At 25.0% G+C, this 12,556-nt stretch overlaps 1 pseudogene; it reads left to right on the top strand.

Moving 5' to 3' along the window:
* Positions 1–3,701: 3,701 nt before the first annotated feature.
* Positions 3,702–4,579, top strand: LOC105360599 (akirin-2 pseudogene; annotated as a pseudogene).
* Positions 4,580–12,556: the final 7,977 nt, after the last annotated feature.

Genomic DNA, 12,556 nt, shown 5'->3' on the forward strand with positions numbered 1-12,556 from the left:
ACAAAAAAAAATATCCAAAATAAACATACACAAAATATATACAAAATATACATTCATACGGGACTACCGTCAGTGCAGTCATGAGAATCACAACGGAACGAAAATTATATCGTAGAATTATTAATTACAATTCTTAAATCAAAATAATTAAAAGACTTGCGTTATAAATGCATTAGCATCTTTGTATTACACCGCGCCGAATAATGCTCATTAAATAATCATAACAAATTTTCCCCTCGCCAATCAAACACCTGTCATAAGCGAGTCACTACACATTTCCTTAGATCTTCGTTCTCATGAATAGCAAAAAAATTTACCCGCCTTTAAGCACTTATTTCTCTCGTAATGTTATGCATTTGGTAGATAATATTTTCTTATATATAATAATGTAAACCCGTTTTATTCCTTCTTCTATTCTTTATAAAAACGAACAATAAGAACTACGTGTATTTCCAGCTTAATTGCCTATTGTCTTTTTATCAATTTAGGTATGAAAATAACAACATCGTTACGTTTGAAATTTTTTATTAGTTGAGAATTTTAAACACTAAGCCGCTATTCTGATAACTGTCGCAGCATTTAATTTGTACTTTCCTATTAAGGATAGACTAATAACAATAATCTTCATTTAGGGAAATAATGCAGAAATATTGAGAAATCACTATTATAATGCATCTATATCGCTGAATTAATCAAATAAAAATTGTTTTTTACTATTAAAGGAAAATGCATATTTCAAATCTTGAGAAAATGTTACAATCTAAAAGAATTTAATAGAAAATAACAATAATATCTCATTCAGTATTAGAATATTAATAAATAATTAACAACTATCAATATGATGATTAATAATTATTCTTAATTAATTTTTATGAAATTTTTTTCCTCTAATTTTATAATTATATTACTTTTATTTTTTTCATTATTCAAAAGGTTCTAATCTCAGTATTAAATAAAAAATCTTCATTTATATATATATCTAAGTTAATATTAGTATACATTTTGAAAAACACAAGTGCAAATTTATTTAAGCTATTTTACGATTACAAAATTAAAATTAAAATTATGTTTATTTATATATTCTTATATAAGTCGTCGATAGAATCAATTATTAAAAACATGAATATTAATAAATAGTAAAATTAATTAACATTACAAATATAACATGCTCATTAATAGTATATAATACATCAAATATATTAATTATATTATGTTTTTTTGCCATTTATTTATAAAAATAATGTTAATTTGAAATCATCAGATCGTATCTTTTATCAACGCCTGAAGTTTTTAAGACATCAAAATATATTTCATTATTTTTATTTTACAATAATGGAATCATTTTGATACTTATGATTATTGTTCATATTAAAAAAAATACCTGTGGAAATTTCAGTTTTAATTCAAATTATATATTCAGGCTAGATGATAACAAGCGGTAATTTATCATATCGAGAAGAATATCGTATATAGTGGTTAAAAAAATATGCTTTCGTTGTCTATAAAATTCTGAAGGAATTTAAACCTTAACTTAACTTAAACCTGGAAGGTGATTCAATATGTAAAAAATCTTGGCGCAGCTTTAATAAAGACTTAAAACTTTATTATAACATAAGTTAATAATTTTTAAAATACGACTCCTTGCAAAGCATTTCATGCTCTACTAATAAGAAATACAACATGTCAAGTAGGATTTAAGATACAGATCGAGTCTAAGGACACATGTTTGCCTATATTACGTACAGAAAGAGCCAGAGAGAGAGAGAGAGAGAGAGAGAGAGAGAGAGAGAGAGAGAGAGAGACAGACAGACAGACAGAGAGAGAAAGTGCAAAATCGCGAACTTAGTTTTATTTAAAAATAAAAGTAAAAGTAATTCGGCCTAAGAACGAAGGATCGAAAAAACAGAAGAAGAGTATGAGGAAAGCAAAAGAATAGCAGGTTCGAAATTGTCGACCGGTCGGACGAGAGCCATGCGCTTTAACATTCCACGATTTCAGTGTGAGATCCATCTTGGCGAGTTGCTCGTCTACACCGATCTCAAAATCAGCATCTAAGATACATCACGAAGATTCGCGCTTCGTACCTGCGAGAAACGCTTTGTTGCATTTGACTAAATGGAAAAGAAGAAACAGCGTTTCTTTTAGTTGAACGATTGTTCGGGTCGTCAATTCGCTATCTTCATTATGAAAGAAAATGTATACTGCTATCTTATGTACTTCCTCAATTATCAGCTTTGTTATTGTAATTTTATTATCGTTAAAATCAAAATCAATAATGATAACGTTAATATTTGTTATTTTTATATTTGTTATCAACTGATTATCAGTTCTCATATTTCATTATCAATATACATATATCGTACATATTTGTATACTTTTTTCGAGTATGCGGAGTAACTACTTTTTTATTATGAATGAATAATGTAATTGTATCTAAGAAAATTTCAATATAATTTATGTTTATGCACTCATTGTCTATTAAAGTTTTAAAATTATTACGATACGTTAGTTAAGATACATATAATTATATTTGCACAAATTTACATACTTTACGCTATGCATATTAAATATAATCAATTTAAATATATAGAAAAAAGGTTTTTCCATTCAAGTTATATATATATATATATATATATATATATATATATATATATATATATAATACACGACCATGCAAATCTGTTAAAAACTTCGAATAAACTGAGAATTTGATAAACTTAAAGAGACTACGTAACTGGAGTATTAATAGATTTTATAAAATGCAACGATGATTGTACAATATTTAAATTTTATAAAATTTAAATATTTTAAACAATTAAAATACAAAAATGTAATAAATGCATTATGAAGTTAAAGGCCACTCACAATATTGCAATGATTTTTTTTTGTCTCGATGTATTGAACACGTTGAGTGAAATGATAAGCCTAAGAGAGCTAACATTCGATTATGCGTCGCTTGGTAACCGTTTGCAATACAATATTTATTCGTACAGCCACGTTTACAATCATACAATTACATCAATTACCCAAAGATTGCTAGGCGATGGAATATTTTTGCATAATTTAAAAAGTCAAACAATTTCTGAATTATTTTTAATATTATAAGAATTTTAATGATTTAATGTTCTTTATTAATTATTAAATATATTTATTTAAAATATAGTGAAACATAAGCGGCGTAAAAACATTAAAAAAAATTTTTCTTATAAATATTAAAAAATATTATATTTTCTCAATATAATTTTCCTATATTTATGATTTTACTGAAACCTCTTGCGTGAAAATATATATTAATTTCGAGTCTCAATAACAATAAAAATAACTGTAGAAATTTGTTTCTATTATAATGATAATGTTCGAATTTTATTTAACCTTCAAAAATGTATATTTAGTAACCGATTACCTGAAAGTGATTTTGATTAGGAAATGCTAGTAATACGATAACGTTAACAGATATTTAATAAATTACTTAAAATTTCTTCGAACACGACTTTAAAGTAGATGAATTAATTTTCCACTAATTTGAAGTTACATAAGTGACCACTTTCTTAGAAATCAACATTAAAATTCAATAAGGAATAATTTCAGAAAATTTATTGCCATTTAAAATTCTAGTAACCTTTACAAATCTTCCAAAATAGATATAAAGAATATTTACTGAAAGATACTATCCTCCAGATTATTTAGATTATATCTTTACAGTTCTACAAATATCAGTCGATTACAGGCTCTTTACATGCAACGGCGCATGCAAATTAATTTCCGTTTGCATACTTAATATGGTCGAATGATATTTCATATTCTCATCATAAAAGTGTAAGTAACCACAACAATTATACTACTAAGCACTGACTCCTAAGCTGCAATACTTTCTTAAGTTTCTTTACAGTTGTTAATAAAAAGCTTCAAGTTTTGTTGTAAGAAAAATGTTCTCAGTTCGTTGTTTAAATGATCTGCGTGACATTTAAGAGATTACTGGAATTCGAGACTATACAGGTTAAATCAGTCAAGCGAACCAATCCACCATACATATAAGCTCAGGTTCCTTCGACTCAGCATTCATCGCTTTACCATCGTTATCATCCACATTTCGCGAATTCCCTAGAAAAATGCCTAAGAAAACGGAGAACAGTATGAAAAAGGAGACGCACTTGAACGATTTGCAAAATAATTCTCGTCGTGCGTACGACGCTTTTTCTGCTGATGGTAATAACGAAAAACTTGAGTCACTCCTTACATATTCAGAAGTAAATCTCGTCTGCGAACGAATGTTAGAGGAACAGAAAGAAAGAATTCGCCAGGAGTATGGAAAGGTTTTGAAAGCCAAGCTCACCGAACAGTACGACACATTTGTCAAGTTCACGCACGATCAGATACAAAACAAATTTAAAGATAACACGAGCTATCTGTCATGAAGGTTACATGTGTTTCTGTTTATATTCGCGTGCATACGTACGTGGAAAATTATGTAATAGAATAGTGCGAATGGCTGGAAAGTTTGTAAGACAATACTCCTGTAAATTATCAGTAAGTTACAAGTTCTTAATAATGAATTGAAAAATAATAAAGCGATTTATATATTAATAATTGTGTGATATATATTTGCTATTTAAATTTTATCATTTTAAAACTATGTAAATCTATATTTAGCGATATATCAAACGAAAAAATAAATTGAATAAAATGTAAGGTTAGGTGCAAGCTTGAGTAAATATAAATTTTTTAATTATTTTTTCGTATTATGATTTATAATTAAAACTCATAATTATACGGCAAAATATAGTAAGTAAAAGGTATTTTTAGAATTATTTTGAAAATGTAATCCGAATATTCTTTTATAACTAGACCTTGATGATTTATAATTTTAATTGAATAAAATCCGTTTTATATGTTTAGAAAAATATGTTTTCTTTCGTGTTTACAAAGATAAAATTAGACATAATGTAATTAATATCATTTAAAACATTAGTGATTTATGCAATGAGTATGATATACAACGGATATATCCAGTCTCAATGCTCATTTATTTTCCCTTTAGTTTCTTCATTCGCGTAGACCCAAATAGCGTCGGGCAGAGTGAGGAGAGAATAATATATAAAAAAGTACGAGAGGGAAAGTAGATACAACTATTACAAAAGAATAAATCGAACGAATTTGATGCTCCTTGAGTAAAATGTAATGAAAACAATCCAAGTTTTCAGATCTGAAAGAAAATTGCTTTACAGTAAACTCATTTCAATTTTCAATTACCTTTTTCAAACAACTAGACATATTTTTGAAAGTTTATGATATTGAAAGTTTTTTCAGCGTTATTTCCATCTCGAATATATTTTATAAAAATTATGCAAATATGAATATGTACATCCAAAAGTTATTAATCTTAAAATTGAATAATAATTAACATTACAATTTATTGATTTCATTGCAGAGCTAACAACGCATAAGACCAAAACTAGATATAATAAAAAATGTGTGTTTTTTTCATATATCATTGTTAATTCTTATCACGTTTTAATCAAAATAAGTTTAAGTTTTAACATAATCATTTTTTCGTAAGAAATATATTAATACGAATCTTGTGACTCGTATTTAATGAACATGTCCATTTTAATACCATTAAAGCATTAACTAATCACAGAAATTAAAATCATTAAACAATTAATAAGCAATATATATGTTAACTATAAAACTTTGATTTTATCAACTGCGAAGTATTAAATTTACATTGACTTTATTTTATGAAACACAATTATTATTTATTTATATCAATGAATGATTATAATAAATAGTTATTACATGATATTGATAGAGAACACAATCGACGATTTCTTTTTTTCAGTTCTTACCAATTTGGTCTAATTTATAATAATTGTATTAAAAAACATACTGTTACGTCAGTTTGATTTTTATTGTAAAATTAAAACAAATATTCGACCATAAATTAATACATATTCAAATGCAGTGCGAGATAATTTATAAAAATTAAAAATATTTTTTTTAACAGACAAGGCACAAGTCAAATTTATAAACTTAGAGCTATGAACAATCAGTGATAAATATTTGATTTATCGCATCTGTCAGACAATATTTTCCCTGATCATCACGGTTATTGTATCGACTGCATTTTAAAGTGCCCGAGGAAGAACGAACCTACGGTCGCATGGAAAAACCTGAGTCCGCGCAACTTCTGACATATGATCTACACGCAGCCTCTGCTGTGAGCACATACGGCCAAGGTAGGAGACCAAGTGTCACGGTTTCGAATTTCGGGAGTACCGTCTTTATTGCCGCCGGATCTTTTCTTAAATTCATAGTTTCACTCGAAACAGTGGAAATAGACACGTCGGGTACCCGCCACGTATATACTTCACACACATTTTATCTGCCATAAGGCGGTAAGATAAAGATCTTCCCTCTTGAAAAGCCTCCCATTGTCTAGAATGTATACGACTATGAGGAAGACCAACATCTCGAGATAATGAGAGACGTACTTTGAGGAGGCGAAGACAATAGGATGGATAGACAAGGATGAGGGTTGCGCGATATTTAATGGTCATCTTTTGGCGTATCCAATTCGTAAGAGCTTCGAGCTTCGTGTTTCTGTTGCTCGTCTCAGCTTTGTGGAAAAATGGATATCGCTATACCTTGTCAAGTGTTCAGAATAATCGAAAGCTTCCCACGAGAACATTAATCAATTTCTCTTGTTGTTCAGTGAAATCGCTATAAGTCACGGTTAAAACTTAAAAAAATGTTTTCAATAATTCACAAATGCATTCTGATTCATTATGTATGTATATAAATATAATATAAAAAATCTCTTTAAATAATGCTTTGTATTATTCTTGTCATTATTGTTCTCATTTATTGGCTCATTGTCTTTATATAGAAGAAGACTAAATAAATAAATAATTATCGGTTTCAAGATAAACAGATACATTAATATACATTGTAAAAGATCATATAACATTAATGGTGAACAGAATTATCAAAATATTTAAATAAATTTGTATTATTCGAAATTAGATAACCATGTCTTATTTTTTTGTAGTTTTCTTTGTTGTTCTACGATTACAACGAAACAATTATATAATATTATAGTTATTTATTTGTAGGTAATACATTTGTATGCCAACAAGCAATCATAAGTCATTCAAATAAATGTCACATAATTATAAAATAATACTGATTATAACTATAAATAAAAATGAACTTAAAAATCACATGTCAACAAATAAGTTTTTGATTATTATAATAGTATATTATTATAATAATATAGTTTAACGAATGCAGTAAAAATTTACACTGTCAATTTAGTAAAATTTATTTAAATTTCTAAATTAATTTCACTCATAGTTAATTTGAATTCAACATTTTATTTAGAATATTTCAAAATTTTACTTTTATATTTAATATAAGTTTATATTCACTGATTTTTATTTTGATTATATTTAAATAAAGCTATTGCAAAACAAAAATAATAAAAACAATATTATATATTTAAGCACGTTCTCAAAAATTGATAATTATTAGCAATGCATTTAGCAAATTTAATTTAAGTTAATCTTTGATGTATTGGTTAACTTGTAAGGTATAAATAACCAATAATAAAATCATGTTTATGATAAATTTATGTAATTATTTATTATATATTTTTAAATTTCAAAAATATAAAATTAATTCTATTTTAAAAATCCCTAAAATTGGACTGCCTCAAGTACTTTTAGAATAGAATGAAAATAAGTATGTTGTAAATAACACAATGAACGCTAACCATAAATTCGATCGGTTTAGAAAATTAAAGTATTAATAGTATTTACTATTTAATTCTACATAAATTTTCTTTTAAATGAATTCCAAATTCTGTTGATGAGATAGAATAATAAATAGTAAATTAGTAATAGATTTAAATAGCTTACACAACTGTTCTAAAGAATAGTTGGATACGCTATTAAATAGTAAATATAATAGATAAAGAACTTAATCGTAAAAATTATAACAGGCAAATAAAGTTTGATAAATACTGCTAATTTCATTAATGCAATATTAAATTATTATTGTTATTTTTAAAAACAATATTTTATAATAAAATAATTATATGCTACTACAGAATATAGCAAAATTTCTGCACCTCATAATTATAAAAACTCATATTACAATTAATATTATCGTTCGAAATTATAAATAAAAAACTCGAAATTTAAACAATTATTTCTAAAATTTATATCTTACGCAAATATATAGAAATATATAAATTAAAGAATAAATAAGAAATAATTTATTGCAAATATTATAAATTAATTGTAGACTGTAAAATAATCTTTTATCAGTTCTTTTATTCTGAAACATCTTGATTTGGTATAGTTTCTACATATATTATATTAATACAAAGACATACTATATAAGTGAATATAATGTAAACAATAGCATATGTTATAATAATAATAGAAAGTCCAAATTTCAAATAAAAAATAAGAATGAAATTTCAAACTATTAGAATTTTATTAGAATCAGAAAAATATAAAAGTAAATAAGCGAGTTGAATGTGTTAATACTTCAAATAAAATATATATATATACCCCGTTTAAATGCATTTACATATAGAAAAATTTAAATTTAAATCATATAAAAAAAAAGAAGAGTGTTTAATATTTCCCTGTTTCAAGCTGTTTGTTAAGCCACGTTATGAAAATTTAATTTCTTATAATTATCTATAACTCTTATAATTATATATTTCTGCTGCTAGATTTTCATATTAATTGGGTTCTATAAATTTGAAAATATTATAAATTTTACTAATTAAACTGCTATAATACCGTTTGAAATCTATGGGTTGAGAAAAGAAGGATATGAAATTATATACAATCACTAAAAATAAGAATGCGTATATGATCATTAATTTTAATAACAGAAGATAGATTATATAAATTACGATACACGTGTTATACTATACTAATTATATGCTAATATATAGAAATTTAATTTAAAATTAACAAATAAAATGTTCTTAGTTTAATAAAAAAAATTATATGAAATTTGCACAAGAGTTAATGAGAAATACATTCTACATTAATGAAATTTACAATTGAAAAAACAATGATTGTTAACAATAAAAATAAAAATAATAATAACAACTATAGTAATATGATCAATTATAATAAATACAATTGCTGAGAATATTTGGCCAACTAATTTTACATAATAGTTTTACAATTTATTCAATGAAAAACAATAAAGCTTACACAATTTAGTAAAAAAGTATTTATAAATATGATTTATAACAATTCATTATTAACAACCTATTTACTATTTTATTATTATTACTACTAATGTTGATATATATAAGCTTAATGTAAAAATAAAATGTCATTAACTCTCATTAAATCATTGTTAAAAATTATGTACAGCTCAAAATGAAACGAGTATTGTCTACAAATAATCACTGTACATAATGCTGCAAATAAAATATCAATTTCACATCAATAGAAACACAAACATTACATGTAATTAGTAAAAAGGGGAAAATCCTTCACAAATTTTTTAGCAATATCCATCTTTTCAAATCACCTTCAATTGCGCATAACAGTTTTGGCGTATGCGGTACGGTTCATCAAAATAAAGACAGCATAGAAGCAAAAAGTGAGAAAGAATGCCTAACGACAAAGTTAAGCCACTAAAATGTTCATAATTTCGACTTCTTAATTGTAGGTAATGACGAGACATAACATAGAATCATATAGAATCAATAGATCGTACTTCATAAAGGATTTGCATTTTTGCCGAGTAAATGGTTACTAGAACTAAGTAATGATGGAGAACCTCTTTTGTGGGCGATCACTCGGGCCAAATCCACTTAATTACTGTGATTTGTAATAAAAGTACCGGTATAAGACTTTCCAAGTGTTTCTTTCCATTTTTTTTATTTTTCAAAAATATTCTTTCCACTAATAGACCACTAGAGACGCTGGCATAAATTTGAAAATATAGCTTGTGAATGACAGGTAGTTAAGCAAAAATTATCTATTTACAAAAATTATTTATTTTATTTTTTTCAATTTCATTTGTGCAATTCAGTTATTTTACTTTTCATTTTATATGTGCATTTCTGTAAAATGTAAACAAGTATCTATAAGGCTTACATTAATAAATGTGAATTTATCCAATTGTTTTTAAACGATATTGTTATAATTTCATGTATATTTCATAAACTAATGTTATAAATTGTTACATTTATTACTACTACATTTATACTGCTTATGCACAATTTATATAATTTAGAATTATTGTTGAATGCGATAGAACATTATGCTTATTTATTAGAAAATTGATCATAAATTTATAAAATATTTTTACTTACACTAAATATTTCAAAACAAAGAAAATTTACATCCATTTAAGACGAAAAATCAAGTTTAAAAACTTAAACATAAAGACTTTATATTAATTATGAAAATCTTATGCTTGTCTGTGGTTAACCTCGATCAAATATTCAAAGCACATTTTTCTCAATACTACAAAAGAATAGAATATTGTGTGAAAGAATTGAATAATAGAATGAATCCGTCTGCGTAATTGCAAAACAATACATGAAAATGAATTCCTATAAGATGCATAAGCATATTAACACGTGCGAAATCGTACCTGCAATGGTTGTTCGCCCAGACATGAACAAGTACATGTCAGTAACGTTCATATCTTGCATACCCATACTAATCCATAAACAATACAAAGTCATATTGACATATTAGCCCTACTTGGTGTTATAGTCGCGAGTCCTTAATTTAATTTTAATCACTTTACAAAAAATAATCCCGATATTAATAATTAAAAATATTATTAATTTAAATATAATGAAATTTAATTATTTAATTATAAGAGTTATTTTATTAAGTATATTTTGAAGGAGGTTAATAGGATTAAATCAAAATTCCATTAAATTAATTATGAGATTTTCTTCTATTATTCAAGTTAATTGAATATTAGTATTAATATTTTTTAATGAAAAATTAGTTTTTGAATATTATTTAATTTATTTAATTATCACAATAAATTTATGTTGAATTTTTCAAAAATTAAGATTAAATTATTTGGATAATTTATATATTTTAAAAATGATAAATAAAAATAAGTTTTATTTTATTATATTAAGAGTTTTATCTTTAGCTGGGGTCCCCCCTTTTTTTGGGTTTTTAATAAAATCAATTTCTTTTCAAAGGATTTATTATATTTCTTGTAATTATTTACTTGAATACATAATTGGTGTTATTTTTATAAACGATAGATAATTGTTGTACACTATTTAAATAGTGAATATTAAAATAAAAAATTTAAGTAGTTATTTTCAAATTTTTAATTCATAAAATTGTCAAGGCTTGTGTGGAATAAAGAAAAAAAAAAGAGTATTATTTTGTATAATTTATTCTTTAAAAAATTGAAAAGCCTGTTAGCCGATTGTTAAATTTTTTCATTTTAAAATTATTTCTATTTTGATATAAGAATGAGAATTATTACAATCTGTATTTACGGTTACCTCTATACGTTTGCAAATTGTATATTCTTTCTCTTTTTCAGATCTGTTTACAAGTAAATAATTCATTAAAAAATGTTCGTTGAATGAATATTTTGCGTTAGTGTTGTACACAAAATTCAAACGGATTCAACACGAGTTTTACACGAGGAATTTCTTTAAACTTATATAAATAATTTTCTGCGGGCTATTAAATTAAATATCGATCAAATAATAAAAAATATTAAACAATATTAAAATTTTTTTATATATATTTTTTTATATATATATTTTTATATATACTATACATTTTTTTAATATATATTATATTATGTATATATAAATTTATTTCAAAATATGTAAATATAAATATTTTATATTAAAAAAAGCAAGGTCTCATTTGCATTAAAAATTTACTGAATAAATTTATTATATATTTGTTATTTTCAAATTAATATAAAAAAATAATTATTACAGTTATTTATATAATACAAAAAATGTCAGTAGAAACGATCTGAAAGTATGACATATATTATACAAAGGGAAAATTAAACAATTTAAACCTCATAAATATCAATCAATATCAAATGAACCTGATTCAAAAGTATAAAATATTAAAATTATTACATTGAATGTATATGTAATTTTTTTAATTACAGCAAATAATTATTTACTAATATAATAATTAAATAATAATAGAATAATTGTCCTATAACCCAAATTTCTTTATTCTAAGAGATAGAAATATAAGTGACTACGTTCATTGTATAAAAAAAAATGCATAAGTGAATATACTACTACTCCTTTACTGTTATTCTTAATTTGTTATAGCTTCACCTCAGCTTGTGAAATCGAATAAAATTGTCCATCATCGTTTATTGTGAAAATCTCTCTTTTTCACGCCCACATTCAGCACATGTACAGAAGCTGCACTGTATGTAGGCAACATGTGCGTTCGATAGAAGTGTGGGATGCGCGTCTGCTTGTGAATTGCCTTACCTTGAGTACAACATTCAACGGACTGTAGCAAAAGAGAAGTACAGTTTTTCATCT

This window comes from Ceratosolen solmsi, unplaced genomic scaffold, assembly GCF_000503995.2.
Source record: "Ceratosolen solmsi marchali unplaced genomic scaffold, CerSol_1.0 scaffold47, whole genome shotgun sequence".
Taxonomy (NCBI): Eukaryota; Metazoa; Arthropoda; class Insecta; order Hymenoptera; family Agaonidae; genus Ceratosolen; species Ceratosolen solmsi.